The sequence below is a fragment of the Hippoglossus hippoglossus genome, chromosome 9 (genome assembly GCF_009819705.1).
Source record: "Hippoglossus hippoglossus isolate fHipHip1 chromosome 9, fHipHip1.pri, whole genome shotgun sequence".
In the NCBI taxonomy this organism is placed as follows: domain Eukaryota; kingdom Metazoa; phylum Chordata; class Actinopteri; order Pleuronectiformes; family Pleuronectidae; genus Hippoglossus; species Hippoglossus hippoglossus.
In genome coordinates this window covers 27808286-27822723 of record NC_047159.1, presented here as the reverse complement: position 1 = coordinate 27822723, position 14438 = coordinate 27808286, and the positions used below count along the sequence as shown (strand labels likewise).

General features: G+C 41.2%; 1 protein-coding gene across 3 annotated transcripts in view; it reads left to right on the top strand.

Annotated features, from left to right (window-relative positions):
* nr6a1a (nuclear receptor subfamily 6, group A, member 1a) overlaps nucleotides 1-14438 on the top strand; it is an 85427-nt gene that overhangs the window by 47041 nt on the left and 23948 nt on the right. The gene's annotated exons all lie outside the window — the stretch shown is intronic.

Sequence of the window (14438 nt, the reverse complement as noted above, 5' to 3'; positions counted from 1 at the left end):
TGGACTCCTGGCTTTTTATTGACATCACCTTTTCTGTTATTGTGAAGGGCATTTTTACAGTTTCTCTTATAGATTATGCAATTAAAGGGAGACTATGTAACTTTTACTCGTCAGCAGCAGCTGTGACCAAAGAATAATGCCACATTGAATTTCCATTAACTTTTGACACTGTAACAGCAGCACAAGGGAATACGTGTCATATAAAGTCCGGGAACTGACTCAGTAATGTGTTATGCAGCAATATATAGCAATATATCTAATGTTTACTGACACATAAGAAAACCAACAAAAAACAGCCAGCCCGTTACCTCTTTGTCTCAAAACCTAAACCAGTGCTACTGGCCTCTCCTGGTGTCTCTGCCTCTCTGATTAGAGGTCTCCTCAGGGCGTAATGACAGAATTGTGTTCCTGTCAGTTCCTGCTGCTCACAGTGGGCTAATAGTCATGTTAGCCCACGCAGCATGTCATTAGCTCTCCACCCGTAGCCCAATGAGGGGCAGGTCTGTCATTTCAAGGCCAAATCACAGGGCAGGCAGGCCGGAGATCACAGTAACACCGGTGCTCTGAAGCTCCAGTGTTTCCTCCCACCCTTCCTTGCCACACTTAATATGCACCGACTTACACATACTGTATTAACATGGACGAATTACTCTGACACAGGCAAGAGGAAACAAATGGAAGGCACAGAGAGGGACTTTGAGGGGTCGTTGATGCTCAGATCATTGCAACAACATCATAAGTTGAAACACGCTGCTCATTTCTGACTGTGATTGGATACTTCATGGTTATCACTCAGATGATTAGCAGGCTTGCGTAGTATCTATCAGAGCTCAGGCTAATCTGCTTTGATTATTAGCCTCTAAGCCTTCCTTCCATGCTGGGCTTGTCGACTACACAGTAATGAGAAATTACACTGTCCTCATATTTTTATTAATCTATCTGCGCTTACTTGTCAGACTGATAATGTTTCAGCTCACCCCCTCAAGAATGTATTTGCAGTGCTCCTCTAGCCTCACACATGCAAACATTCCCTCAGACATCTGGATGACAGAATACTAATCAATTATTACAGTGTACTTACTTGCAATCCTCTCAAATCACAGTTCACAGCTCTCTAACATTTATTTGAACTGGCTTATAAGGGTCTGCAGTCAAAAGTAACTATGTTTATCAAACCTAATCTTTCCATTCCCTGTTTCAAAGCCCCAGAACTATAAGATAGCATTCACAGATAATCAATGCAGACACAGCAACAACAGCTACAAATGGAAATCTCACCTCTAACTGAGTTCGATTAGTTTCAGGTGTTCAGTTTTTTACCCCAGGGGATGCTCGCCTGGCCTGGCCTGGCCTGGCTCAGTCTGGCTCTTCTGCTTGGTGGTGTTCTGCCCGATGGCAGTAACCTTGAACACCATTAAATCTATCAGACAGCTGTTTTAAATACCAGGTAGATGTTGAAAATACAAGATACTGTAAGAAGTCTTTTTGGAGTGGACTACATGAACTGCCGGACAGGCAGTGTCAGCTTGTACGACGCATCTGTTACATGTTGCGTGCCGTATCAGAATCATTTTACCCTGTTTCTCAGCACAATAAAAACTTCTGCACAATTTACAGCTTATTGGTCACAGTGGGCTTTTAATACCAGCCACAACTTGCCCTGCAGCTGAAACTTCATGGGAAATAAGCTGAACCTGATATATTTAACAAAATTTCAGGCCTGCAGCTCCATAAGCAGATAAGAAGTGGATCCGTTTTTGATCCACGTGAGCCAGATCTTAGCAAAGCTGTGGGTCGATCCTTGAGTCAGGGGGACGAGCTAATAATTATGAGTGAGCGTGACCGTGTTATACAACACATACGCATCTTCTCTCCACACCATGACCTTCTCTGCTGAGATTTGCGTCTGCCTAGCTTTGCCCTTTAATGGGGCATGTTGTGTAAGTAAAGGGGCACAACGTGAATAACATTGGTATTTGCGCAACAGCCTGTGCTGAGTGGAGAGCTAACTGGAGCAGGAGAATGGCGCTGTTCGGCGAGGTTCACGGCTGTTATTCCTACAGGCCATGGGCGTGAAAGGAGCTAATGCCATCTGACAGTTCTGGAGCAAGAAGAGGAGGGCTGGACAGAAAAGGAGGAGAGAGAAGGTGGGGGGGTGTTAAGAGATAGAGTAGGATGGAGAGGGGATGGGGGTGGGTGTAGATGGCGTGGTGTTGGATAAGAGAGAAATAGGGGATGAGCTAGATATGGACAAAGCAGGGATGAGGAATATGGGAGGGAAGGGCTGAAGAGGCGATACTGGAGGGACCTCTATTGTTACGCGCTGTAGAAAATGGCCTCTGAGAGCCCTCGCTTTTTATTTTGCGACATATTAAAAGTCAAAATATTGATATAAAAAATAGTGAAAACATACAGATGAGGTTTGACCTCTGAGTCTGAGGTTAAGATTCGCAATCTCTTAGTCTTTGATATTCTACCAAACACTTCTCAGTGTGCGGCACATCCAATGTCTCCGGTGTGTTTCACATGGTGTGGGACAGACTCAGTCACGGCTGCCAGACAGAAAATGTGCCTTTGACGGAATTCCAGAAATGCTCGCAAAGCATCTCTCTCTCTCTCTCTCTCTCTCTCTCTCTCTCTCTCTCTCTCTCTCTCTTTCTCTCTCACACACACACACATACACAAACTTCGATCCAATCTTTCCAAGATTTAAGGGAGCACGGGCATGGCCGGCCAATGTTGAACATTTCTGCATTGTGTGTCTCAGAATCGTAAAATGAGTTGCACTGATGACGTACTGACAGAGAGACAAAAGATAGGAAAAGGAGGAGTGGCAGCGCAGAGACAGGCGGCAGACAGACAGAGGGAGTGGGAAGTGAGGTGGGATCCCACTGTAATTTGACAGGCTCCAGTCCCACTCGGGCTTCAGCAGCAGCTCTTTTGAAGGAGGCGTAGCAGACGCCCTTGTGCCAGCCTAACCCGTCATTACCGACACGGCAGAGACACAGAGATGCTACGTCTTGTTCTCTCTTCTTTAAAAGCACTGAGATGCAAGGTTTATGTCCAATTGTAGCTACATGGCTTGCTGACTTTATTACACACACAAATGGAAATGTGCACATTTATAAATCATATACAGAATTTGTATGTAGATCAAGAAATGAAATAATACAAGACATTTTGATATAAACATATCTAAATGTATGTATATATATATATGTATATGTATACAATATTTAACTCTACCTTTGTATTCATTACAATTATACAAAGGCACATTTATTATTTGTTTCATTATAACAGATGCATAAGAACGACATAGGAACATTTTTAACGGATGAACAACATTTAAGATAATATAAGTACGTCTAAAATCAGAGGAAGATTGTCCAGCTGCGGCGATGAATCAAGGTCACCCCTCCATTTCTCTCACACCCAAAGTAAATTGTGTATTTTTTATGTGTATTAATCCAAAATTACATGTGTTGATTTTGGTTTGAATTCTTCTGTGAGATGGGGCCTCAAGCTAATGTAATAAGCTGGAGGGAACCTGATGAATCAGGTCTCAGCTAACTAATGTTTACATTTGAGATGTGAAGTATGAATATCAAATGGTAGATGTTTTTTTTAAATAGGAGAATAATTTAGTGTTGGATTTTGAAAATGAATGTCATTGAAATATCATGAGTCATGACTGATGCAATCTGTGTGCATATATATATAGTGGTTACATGTTGTCTTTCCTTAAATAGATGAACACTGTTATTTACCAGCAGTAGTTAATAATCTCAGCTTTCTCAAGAAAAAATGTCAAACAATGTCTTTTTTACCATGGCCGGGCTCATTAGCTCAAGCAGTACAACTAACACTAATCAATAACTGCTCCCCTTCAATTGGAATGAGACAGAGGAGACATCCCTGGTGGCAGCACAGACACACCTCTGTCAGCTGCTGCGTGGAGATACTTTGTGTCAGGCTTGGGGTGGGGTCTCCACTGTGAACTCTAAGACCTCGTTGCAGTGCTGTGCGTGCGTTTGCCTGCATGTATTTGATCTGTGTTAAGAGTCTCGACCTCCTTTTTGAATAAATGGTACATTTTTAAATACTTGGCAGATTACTGGATATACAAAACTAGTTTTTTTCTCACTTACAAAACACACATGAAATGTGCTAAACGTGAATGTGTGATGTTTATTAACGATGCCCACACTTTCTAGAGCTGGAACAGGGTCTGTTTGATCCAGAATAGCCGGCCACCGCTGGAAGACAAACCGCTTTTGCTAATAGAAACCCAACAACATCAAAGGTGGTGTTGGTTGTTTGGCAGCAGATAAGACGATTAGGAGTCAGCCCCCTCAGCACCCTCCATTATTAAAGCTGCTGGCCCACATCTATAGATTATAATGGCTGCTCTGCTGCCTTTCAGGTCACACACGGCTCCACTTTGATCAGTTTGCCTGTATTTGTGAGGGAACAAGCCAGCTCATGCTGATGACTTATCAGGCTCTTTGTCTGCTGACAGAGCGCTCACAGGGGCTCTGTGTTTGTGTGATACTGCCCTCTGGTGGGGAGGTTTGTTATCACCACCACCACCTTTTGATGATGTGATGGATGCTGCACTCCTGACAGAAAGGAATATGTAAAACCATGAATAATAGTTCAAAGATGTGAAAGCTGTCAAAACGCTTATCTCTTCTCTAGGTTTTGCACTTTTTAACCACCCTAAGGCTGAGGTGATAATATTTTGTACTAAATACTGAGGTAAACGTATTCTCAGAGATGAATATCTGGACTTTAAGGTGTTAGTTACACAATTGTTTTTAGCTGCACACAGATTTCATCAGTCATGACTCGTGATATTTCTATGACATTAAATTTCAAAATACACTACATTATTCTCCTTTAAAAAAAAACACCACCAGTTGATATTTATACTGCACATCTCAAATGTGAACATTACTTAGCTGAGACTTGATTCATCAGACTCCCTCCAGGTTCAATGTGTGTCAGTCACTGTATTATCTTCTTCTCACAGAAGAATTCAAATCAACTTTTAAGAATGAAAGTATTGTCCTTACATGATGCATATTCCTATTTGCAATGTTTTGCACGTTGATTTAACACAAAGTAATTGTGGATTATTAAGTAAGACATACACAATGATTGTGGGTTTGGGTGAAATGGAGGGATGATCTCGATAAGGATCCATCTGAATTTTTCCTCTGGTCTCCGCTGGATAATCTTCATCTGTTTTACATTTTCCTATTTCTATCTTATATATTTGTTATAATGAAACGAATGATAAATGTGCATTTGTATACTTGTAATGAATACAGTGCAGCTTTTATGTTGTGTAATATATTTTGTTTTATTCTCACAGGATTGTAAGAGCTGACAGAATCATTCAGCTCCAGCACTGTTTTCAGAGCTGGTATGCATTTTGTTCATAAGGACGCCATTTGGTCAAACAGTATGTAGCAGTTGTAGTTCTGAAACACTGTGGTTAAAACTCTTTGTAAAAACAGTTCGGCAGGGGACGTCCCTCTTCTTGTCCTTAGTCTTGTGTCAGATGCAGGGTTTCACCTTTGACCTCACCTTATGTTGACCCACCTTCGTCACTGCCTCATTGTCTGATTTGAGTCAGGTCACTTCCACAATTAATTTATTTCTGTAAATAATAAAATATAGAGATCAATGTCTTCAATTTTGGCTGTGAGGACATTTGATCTTAATTTCTTTTGTAGCCAAAAAGATAAATTCACCATATAGATGATTCATTCACAGACACCATGTAGTACTGAAAAATACACAAAAAAGAACCATTTTGTGAAAGCGATAAGGCAAGACTTCAGAGGTAATGGACAGTTTCTGACTTAATTTTCACTGAAAAAATGATGATGATGGGATTTTTGCAGATGAAGCAGAGAGAGGAGGTAATTTAGTCAAGGCAGGAATATAAAGGACAACTGAATGAGTGATGTGTAGGCAGAGATGGGGACGCATACAACCTTTGCTCCAATAACTGGATAAAATCATAACCTGATGTTGGATATTTTCTGCTGCTGCAATAGATTTTGACATCATGAAGTGTCAGTCAGGGTTTTGTCCTTCGCATACCAAGAACTTTTTAGCAGCTATTTAGTACAGCAGTTATGCAGAAACCCTCTGTAGGTGAGCCACAGGCTATATCCACTCAAAAACATGTTTTGATTCTCCTCAAAGTGCAATAGAGTAACAAGATGTGTGTTGTGGTCGTGGGTGAAAGGAATTCTGGGAGATGTGTCCGTAACAGTGGATGAGGCAGGTTAAGGGAAAGTGCGCATTAAAAAAGGAAATTATAACACTTTACGCCAGAGTGACTGGAATACAATTAACACCACAGATACCTCTATGGCACCAAATGAACTCAGCTTCTTCATCGGGTTCGGTACAGGATTCTTGGGTCCTCGATGCTGTTGTGTTATGTGCAATGGGAGTAAATAGTATACCCAGATGGTGGATGACAGTGATTACCTGCTAGTGTTCTAAAGGATACTGGGTTCAGTGGTCCCACAATTTTCCACTTGCCTTTTTATTGTTGCTTTCTTCGTCCTCTCTTTGCAACCAGTAGAATATAAGATGGCCAGTGATGTCATCGCAGGTATTATTTGGTTCCAGCTGGGAACTGACTTTTCGGGTTTCGAGCCAAATTTGGTTGGAATGCTCCAAACAGTTCGAAGTGAACCGGAAAGGGACCTGTTCCATGTTGATAGAAGAGGGGTACGAGTGGTGAGATGTGAGAGTGAAGGTGGAAGTGGGGGGGAATATTTTCGTAATATTTGCTTTGTGGAAACAATGTCAGTGATTTAGGTCTTTTTACAGCAGACGTTTGACTTGACTTGTTTGTCTTGGTTCTGCAACATGCCAGTCGGCCAGGCCCTTTCCCTGTTGAGCTAACTCATATTGGTTTCCTCTGGATATTTGGACCTGCTCCTACAGTCCAAAGACGTGCAGGTGATTAGAGAATCTACATTACTCGTAGGTTTGAATGTGAGCAGGAATGTTTGTTGGTCTTCGTTTGTGGTTTTACCCAGCTTCCCCCCCAATGTTGGCCCCAGCCCTCCTAGAGAGATAAGTGGTATGGACAGATGTTCCAGTGACTCACGACAGTTGGAAGACCAAAGTTCCAGCTGGTTGATTTCTGGACCACTAATCTGTAATGTATATTATAGTTTGCCATGTGCACTGTGTCAAAGGTACAGCGCCATATCAAAGTAATGGAGTTAGTGTCTGTCGATGATTTAGTTTCGTAGAAAGATGGCAGGCATGGGGAAACATCCTGATAGCACTTAAACCATTCAGCTCAACAAATGCAGCACCCAAATTCATTGTGAATGCTTCATATTTAATTATATAAAATTCTAAGTCTGTCTGTATGTGGAACTTATATCTCGCAAACCGTCCATCTGATCGACTTCACACTTCACATGTGTATTCTTGGAATACAGTGCCGAAAGTGCAGTGCCGAGTTTGGGGAGTGGGGGTGGTGTGCCTTCAGTCCGCAGACCCAGTTGCATCTTAAGCTGTTTTCTGACGTGATCTATGGTTAAAATCAGGAGAATTGTTTACAGTTTCCCCATAGTTTGCCTTTCACACATGCACATGTTGAAAGTGTCATCAGATCGGTAATGGTTCAAACCCTGGGTCAAAATTGCCCCCAGATATTTTTTTTTATAATTTCATTATTTTGTTTCACCATATCAGACTGAGACAGGCCCACAGCCCAGGCACTGATCTCCGTCATGGCAACACCATTCACTGAATCACTTCATGTTTCACAATTTGTGTTTAAAGTAAAGGCACAATGTTTGAAAAGTTGAAGATCGTGTTCGTTACTTACAAGACCTCTGAAAAAGCTGACATCGAATGTATGAAGAAAAAAACCCAGCAGTTAAGTAATTCATTCAAACTTATATACACACCACACACTGACTTTATTTTCTACCTTCACTCAGCACTGTAGACTGTACACAATACAAAGTCACAGTGTATTGTGGAACTGTTTGAGGAGGACTCACAAATAGCATTTACAAAGGTCAAGAGAACAGCTCAACAGGCAGGTTTAGATCAGGCACTGCACTAGTTTACTTAAATTACAAGAGATAGGTTTTCACCTACTTATATTTCCCTCAGCAAAAAAGTGAACTATTCCCTTCTCTGGAACACGGAGGTGAAAGAACATGAACATAATGCACAGAACAAAGCAGGTGATGTAATGTGGGCAGCAGGGGCCCAACAGCAAAGTTTTGCCCTGGAGTCCTGTATCAGGTTAATCCAGTCCTGTCAAGAAAAACCCTTTCCATTCAGCAAACAGGAATTCACTGGGAGTTACAATATAATGTCTTATCAATTTGAAATCTACTGCTTGATTGTATAAAAGTTCTACAACAACCAATACTCAGCACAGTATGTGGTGTACTTTACTCCTTTTATCATCATGTGTCATTGTTGAGAAGAAACTATTTCCAAGATAGATGCAATGTTGCAGACTTTAACACCAAAGTCTTGTATTTATCAGACTGGAATACCAGAATATATCAATAATTGGGATCAATTAAAAGCATGATGAATAACTATTGAGACTGGCTTTTGAGTGACTGTTTTTAGTGGTAATTAAATCCAAGATGTTGGCCAGGTCACCCCAGTTTTATTTGCCCTTTGGAAGTTCAGGCAGAGAACAATTGCATTGATCCGCTGGTCATCAGGGCTCCAGAAAGCAAATGCATCTGGGGAATGTAACATGGATCATTGTAAATCTAATCTTCAGGATTGGACATAAACCAAAACCCTGAGGTCAGCTCCCGTACAGCCGCAATCACCTCGAACAAACAGAGCGGCAGCCTCAGAGGTGACTCGTCCCAAAGGGCCCTGACAGCACAGCAGTCAGACACCAACCAAACACGAGACTGTCGTGGAGTCAGGATATATTCACTGACGCTACAACTGATAACATGCTGTGACAATGAATCATATAAAAAAAAAAAATCAAGCCAATTACTCCAGTGGCTCTCAATATTCTTGGCTTGTGGCCCCCTAAAACAAATCAACTTTTACTTTTGCCCTCTTGTCTCAGGTTACGGCCATAGTTTTGACTTGAGTTATTCTTGATTTTTTTCATTGGAAGAATTTTCAGCAGCCTCAGTAAAGGTAAAAGTAAAGATGAACAGGAATAAGACACAATTATTTTGGTTTTATCTCTCTATCATTTGACCCTGCAGGTTTATCTTGGGACCCCTATGGGGCCCCTACCCTCAGGTGCTGAATCACTGAATCAATCAGTCCATGTATGGATGTGTGGAAACTTTGTAATTATATTGATAATTGATAATCACGTATGAGTTATAAATACAAAACATGTCCAGGTAGCAGGTGATCAAATGCAAATGTTTTCTCGAATTTTTCATTGTCATTTGATTATAGATTATTTCACCAACCTTGGTTGAGGGAGACCTGCGTTACACTCGCAAATACATCATCGACCAACCATTGTGCTCAGCAACACATCACTCTCACCACTCACAATTAAATGACAACACATTTTATTATTGAAATTCTCGATTTTGCACCTCTGCACGAGGCCTGAATGAATGAAACGATTTCTTTGTCCTCTTATTGTTAATACCCGATTTTTAATTTGTAAAAGGTGATTGTTATGAAGACTCAGAAAATCACACACTTGTCTTTTTTATCAGGAAGAAACATTTAATTGCTTTGACAGAGAAAAACTAGTTGTGGACAACTATTTGTTCATCTATAGAATTTGCCATTGAGAGAAACTTTTCTATTAAGTGAAATCCTAGGAGGCCAGGTCTTGCCTTCGGGGGGGGTGTTGATTTCAGATTTTGCCTACATACTGCCGACACCCCAAAGAACCGGAAGGAAAAGATAAGCAAGTATGTTAGAGCTGGATGCCTTGCATTCCTATAATTCTCAGTATTTTAATAAAAGGTCAGTATCTACAAAACATTGGGAGATTTCAACCTATCACTGTTTGTTACATAAAGTATATTCTGTATATTCATCTGCTGAGGAATGCTGAAGGTCTGACGTGCTTGTGATCCGTCAGGAAAAAGATTAATACTGTGTACTTGCTCTGGATCAGGATGTATGTATGTTTAGAGCAGAACACAAGCAGTGTGACCTGTGGCCTGTTGAAGTTCTTTGTGTGAACAGTGGAGAGATTTGTGACTGTGTGTAGAGGGGGGAGGGGAGCGCAAACAAAAGAAATGCCCTTTGTTACTAAATGTTTAGGCAAATGCAGAAAACAAGGCACCAAACAGCACATTGGAGCTGACATTGAATCAACTTCATATTCCAGCTAACAATTTAGTTTTGTTTGAATGGGCTTTGCAGGAGTTTCAGGAGTGGGGAAGTCGACCAGAGCAAACATCAGGAATGTCTGTCAGGCTGCTGATATAAAACACATTTTCACCTCAAAACACGTCTCTTGTCTGAGACAACATCAGGAGTTTGTCAGGGGCAAATTACAAATTCTCTGTGAAGTTTGACATTTCAAACCTCATTTGTGTTTGTCCAGGCCGAGAGTTTTTCTGTCATTTACAGGAAACATTTCTGTCTCTTGTTAGTTACAGAGGAATTACTCTAATCAAATCCTGACCCGTACTGGACCTCTGAGGCTGAAGCCAATATCAAGTCTTCAATAAATATTTCAGCCAGTATCCTTTAAAAACGTGCACAAAACATTTTGTATATAGCTAAATAACCCTTTGTTTTTTACAACTTACATTTGGTTATTAGGCCACCTCCACACTACTACACTTCAGAGTTTTAGAGCCACTAAAACAGAGAAGTTTGGAAATGCTACTGGCCCTGTTTTAGTTTGAAAACTCCAGGGCAGTGTTTTAGTCTAGACAGGCAGAAATGGAGATGTTTGGAAATAATGATGTGGACACTCACAACTGCTTGCTGATTGGGGCTGATCGCATGACACCCTTCTGGGGGAAAACAACAGCATTGTAGCCTAAGCTACCAGTGTAGAACGTGCATGGATAATCAGTTACAAGCTTTGCTGATCCTGTTGTCTTTGCTAACAGCTGTTGTGCAGTTATATTCAGCAATTTACATTGATACTACTGCTTACATGTGTAGCCAAAACTTTTGTGTGGACAGAGTTAGTTCTGGTTTGAAAACGTCGCTGTATGGATGCAGCCTTAGAGAATTGTGACAAAGATTAATGGTTAATGGGATAATTCACAATTACAAAAAAACTTGCTTTCTTAAGGACAACAAACACATATTTTGTATCTGTACATGGGAGTTTCTGCGGTTTGTTATTATTCAGCCAACATATTGCAGAAGCGGCTGTACTGTGCCACTGAAGCCGAAGTTCTCATATGTTAAAAACATAAGCAACCACACAATGACTTTATTCAGATTAAAATATTTTAAATTAAAGAAATAATTTATGTTGGGGCGTTTTTTCCCCCCAAACAAATAGAAGGGAAAATAAAACAACTGAGGGATTCAACAGAGAATATATTTGATACTCTGTGGTATTGACATTTCAGTTGCTACCAAATAGTGTTGAGGTCCACCTTCTTTAGTTTAAATGTCCATTTATATGTAAAACAAGAATGGCATTCAATAGAGCACACACCCCTGCCAAGGCCCAACACTCCCCTTATGAAACCACATTGAAATCTTTATTTTTATTTGGATCTGCACTACATTGCACACACTCATATCAGTCCCATTAATATGCCTGTTGTCTTTTCATCAGCATTCACAGAAATTTGTGTAAAAAGAAAACCACCCTATTTTACAGCTTATAGAAAGTGAAAAAAAAAAAAACTCTTGCCCCGTGTCTCATCCTTTCACCAAGTTTCGTGGAAATCCACACAGTAGTTTTTCCAAACAAACAGTCAGGGGCAAAACCATAACCTCCCTGGTGGAGCTGATATGGGTTTTTCATAATCCTTTAAGTCACAATTATGTTTCTCTTAATGTAGGCAAGTGGACATAGTGGTCACCCAGATATGTCTGCGTGGCAGTTTCTTTTTCACATGTATGTTGTAGGTGTGCTTTTCACAGGTTAAACAAGAGAAGGTGAAGATGTGAAGTATCAGTGTAGCATAGTAAGGGTCTGCACCTCAGGTCTACTCTTAGGTAGCACCCCTTGCCACATGACGGCAGATAACCAGCAGAGCCTCAACCCTGTCTGGGCTCCATCTGCCTTCAAGGTTAAAGGCAACATGGCTGATTATGCTGTTCATCTTCGGCTCATGGGAGGAAAGGTGCTAAGGTCAAGGGTGACATATGCCACTGGTAATGGTACATTAAAGGCTGGTTAAACTATAAAAAGTAATTGTATTACATCTGCATGTAAAGTAGCTTTAGGTCAGTTCACTTTCTCAAATTCTCCACCCCTTAACTCAAAGTGGACTGTAAAAAATATTAATGTTCAAATCTGCTTGAAAGACCTGTCCAGATATAACACCTTTGTCAATTCCTTATAAGCCCAGCCTTCGACACAGTGACATATAGTGTCAGACTCTTATGGTAAGCCCATCTTTGATCATACCAACAGGTTCCACATGTTTCTGCCTGCTCACCAACCTGCTTGGTCAGGTCAGCTCAGTTGCTGTGAATCCTCCCAGGCTCAGTGGCATGTCTCAGTTCTCCCTCTGCCTGTATGCAATCATATGATCTATCCTTCTGTGGTGTGTTTGAATGTGAAAAGCTTCTTATATGTGACTTAGTGTGGCCAGGTCATTAGCATTCACATGGGGGGTTGGGCACGGGGGCGGGGTGCTGCTGCTGTGAGAGTGAACAGGAGGTATTGGTAGGGTGGGGCTGTGGAGAGGGTGGGCTGGGGGACTGGCTGGAGGATCAGGACAGGCTTGTCCACTGTAGTGTAAAGTTTGGTGCGGGTAGAGAGGAGGCTGGTGGACACAGAGCATCAGGTTAGCCAGCAGAGTTTAGGGTGTGATACACTGGATGCTTCTCACTATGGTCCCCTAGCCAGGCCACTGGAGGGGATGAAGGAAGAGAACCCACTGGATGGTAAGATACCTCTAGCTCTCACTGGTTTAAGGCTGGTTACCATGGCACCAAGAGAAGGCCTTAAATCATACTTACAAGCACATTTGCCACAAAATTTGAAATTTAGCTTGACTGCCAGGTGAATTTGGGATGGTCGTTCAAGTCAAAGGTGCAAGCTATGAGCTCGGTTCGTATCAGTGTTCCCCCACCAATATGTTACCTGAGTTTCAGTGCAAAACTTTGTCTTGTTACCTTACCCAGAGGAATATAAAAATGATTCACTGGAAGAGGCCAATATTCTTAAATGTTAAATGTATAAACACAAGCAACTGCACGAGAAATTTGTCCAAGTAGAAAATACAAACTCTAGATTTAACCCAGGAAGTATCAAATCAAAGAATGAGTCAACTACAGTATCAACATGGACGTTTGACGCTATCTTTCAGTACTTGTTGTAGTTTCTATGAGTTTCATAGAGCTTGAGTTTCCAATCACTTATCATATTCATTATTCATTTTTTCTAAAAGCACTGAAAACAATTTCAAGTCTTATTCTATTTGAACCACAGTCTAAAAACCAAAGTTGTTCATTACTACAATGGTGATATTTGTGCATGTTTAGACATGGGTAACGTGGTTAAATGGGATGACCACAAGGCCTCCCAAGTGAATGTTCGGTTAAATTTAGTTTGCCTTCTGACGTAAATAAAACAAGTCTATACTTTGCACTACACTGTTTACACTCCTGCCACTGCATTTGGCTAACAGCATTACCCGACCTGAAACATCATGGTGGTTAAAAGATTAGAGAGAAACCAAGTACAAAATTCAAATGTAACGCTGACCTTACTATTGGCAACTGACACAGATGTTGGCATATACCCTTGATGTTACATGAGCTCCCCTCCACAGTGTTATATATTGTGGGGAATTAAATATTGTCCTTTAGCTACAGCTCTGAATTCCTGACTCCCAACTTCAAATGGAGATGCAGCATTTTTTTTCATTTGGAGAAATGTCCAGGAACAGAAAGTGGCTCCATCTTGTTGGCTCTCAGCCTCTTGGACTTTCCACTCCGCTCAGTTTGTAACCAAGCAAGCTGTGAAACTTTAGCTTTAACCCTTTTCTCTGCTTCACTAAGTGCTTCAATTAGTTAATGTCTGTGTGTTTTGTCAGCTTGAACCTGTGTTTATGCTTGGAGATCCACTTTAGTCCTCTTCAGAAGTGCCACAGGCATGACTGAGGGGAGGGGACACTAATTTTGGTGAGAGCCAGGGAGGGGGTGGTGGTTTGTTGTATTGTTGAACGGCAGCGAAAATAGGACTATCAGTTCCACTCAGATAACCCCTAGCTGTCATTGGACCTCAAGCCAAGCTGTGACCCCGGGGCTTGAACTCT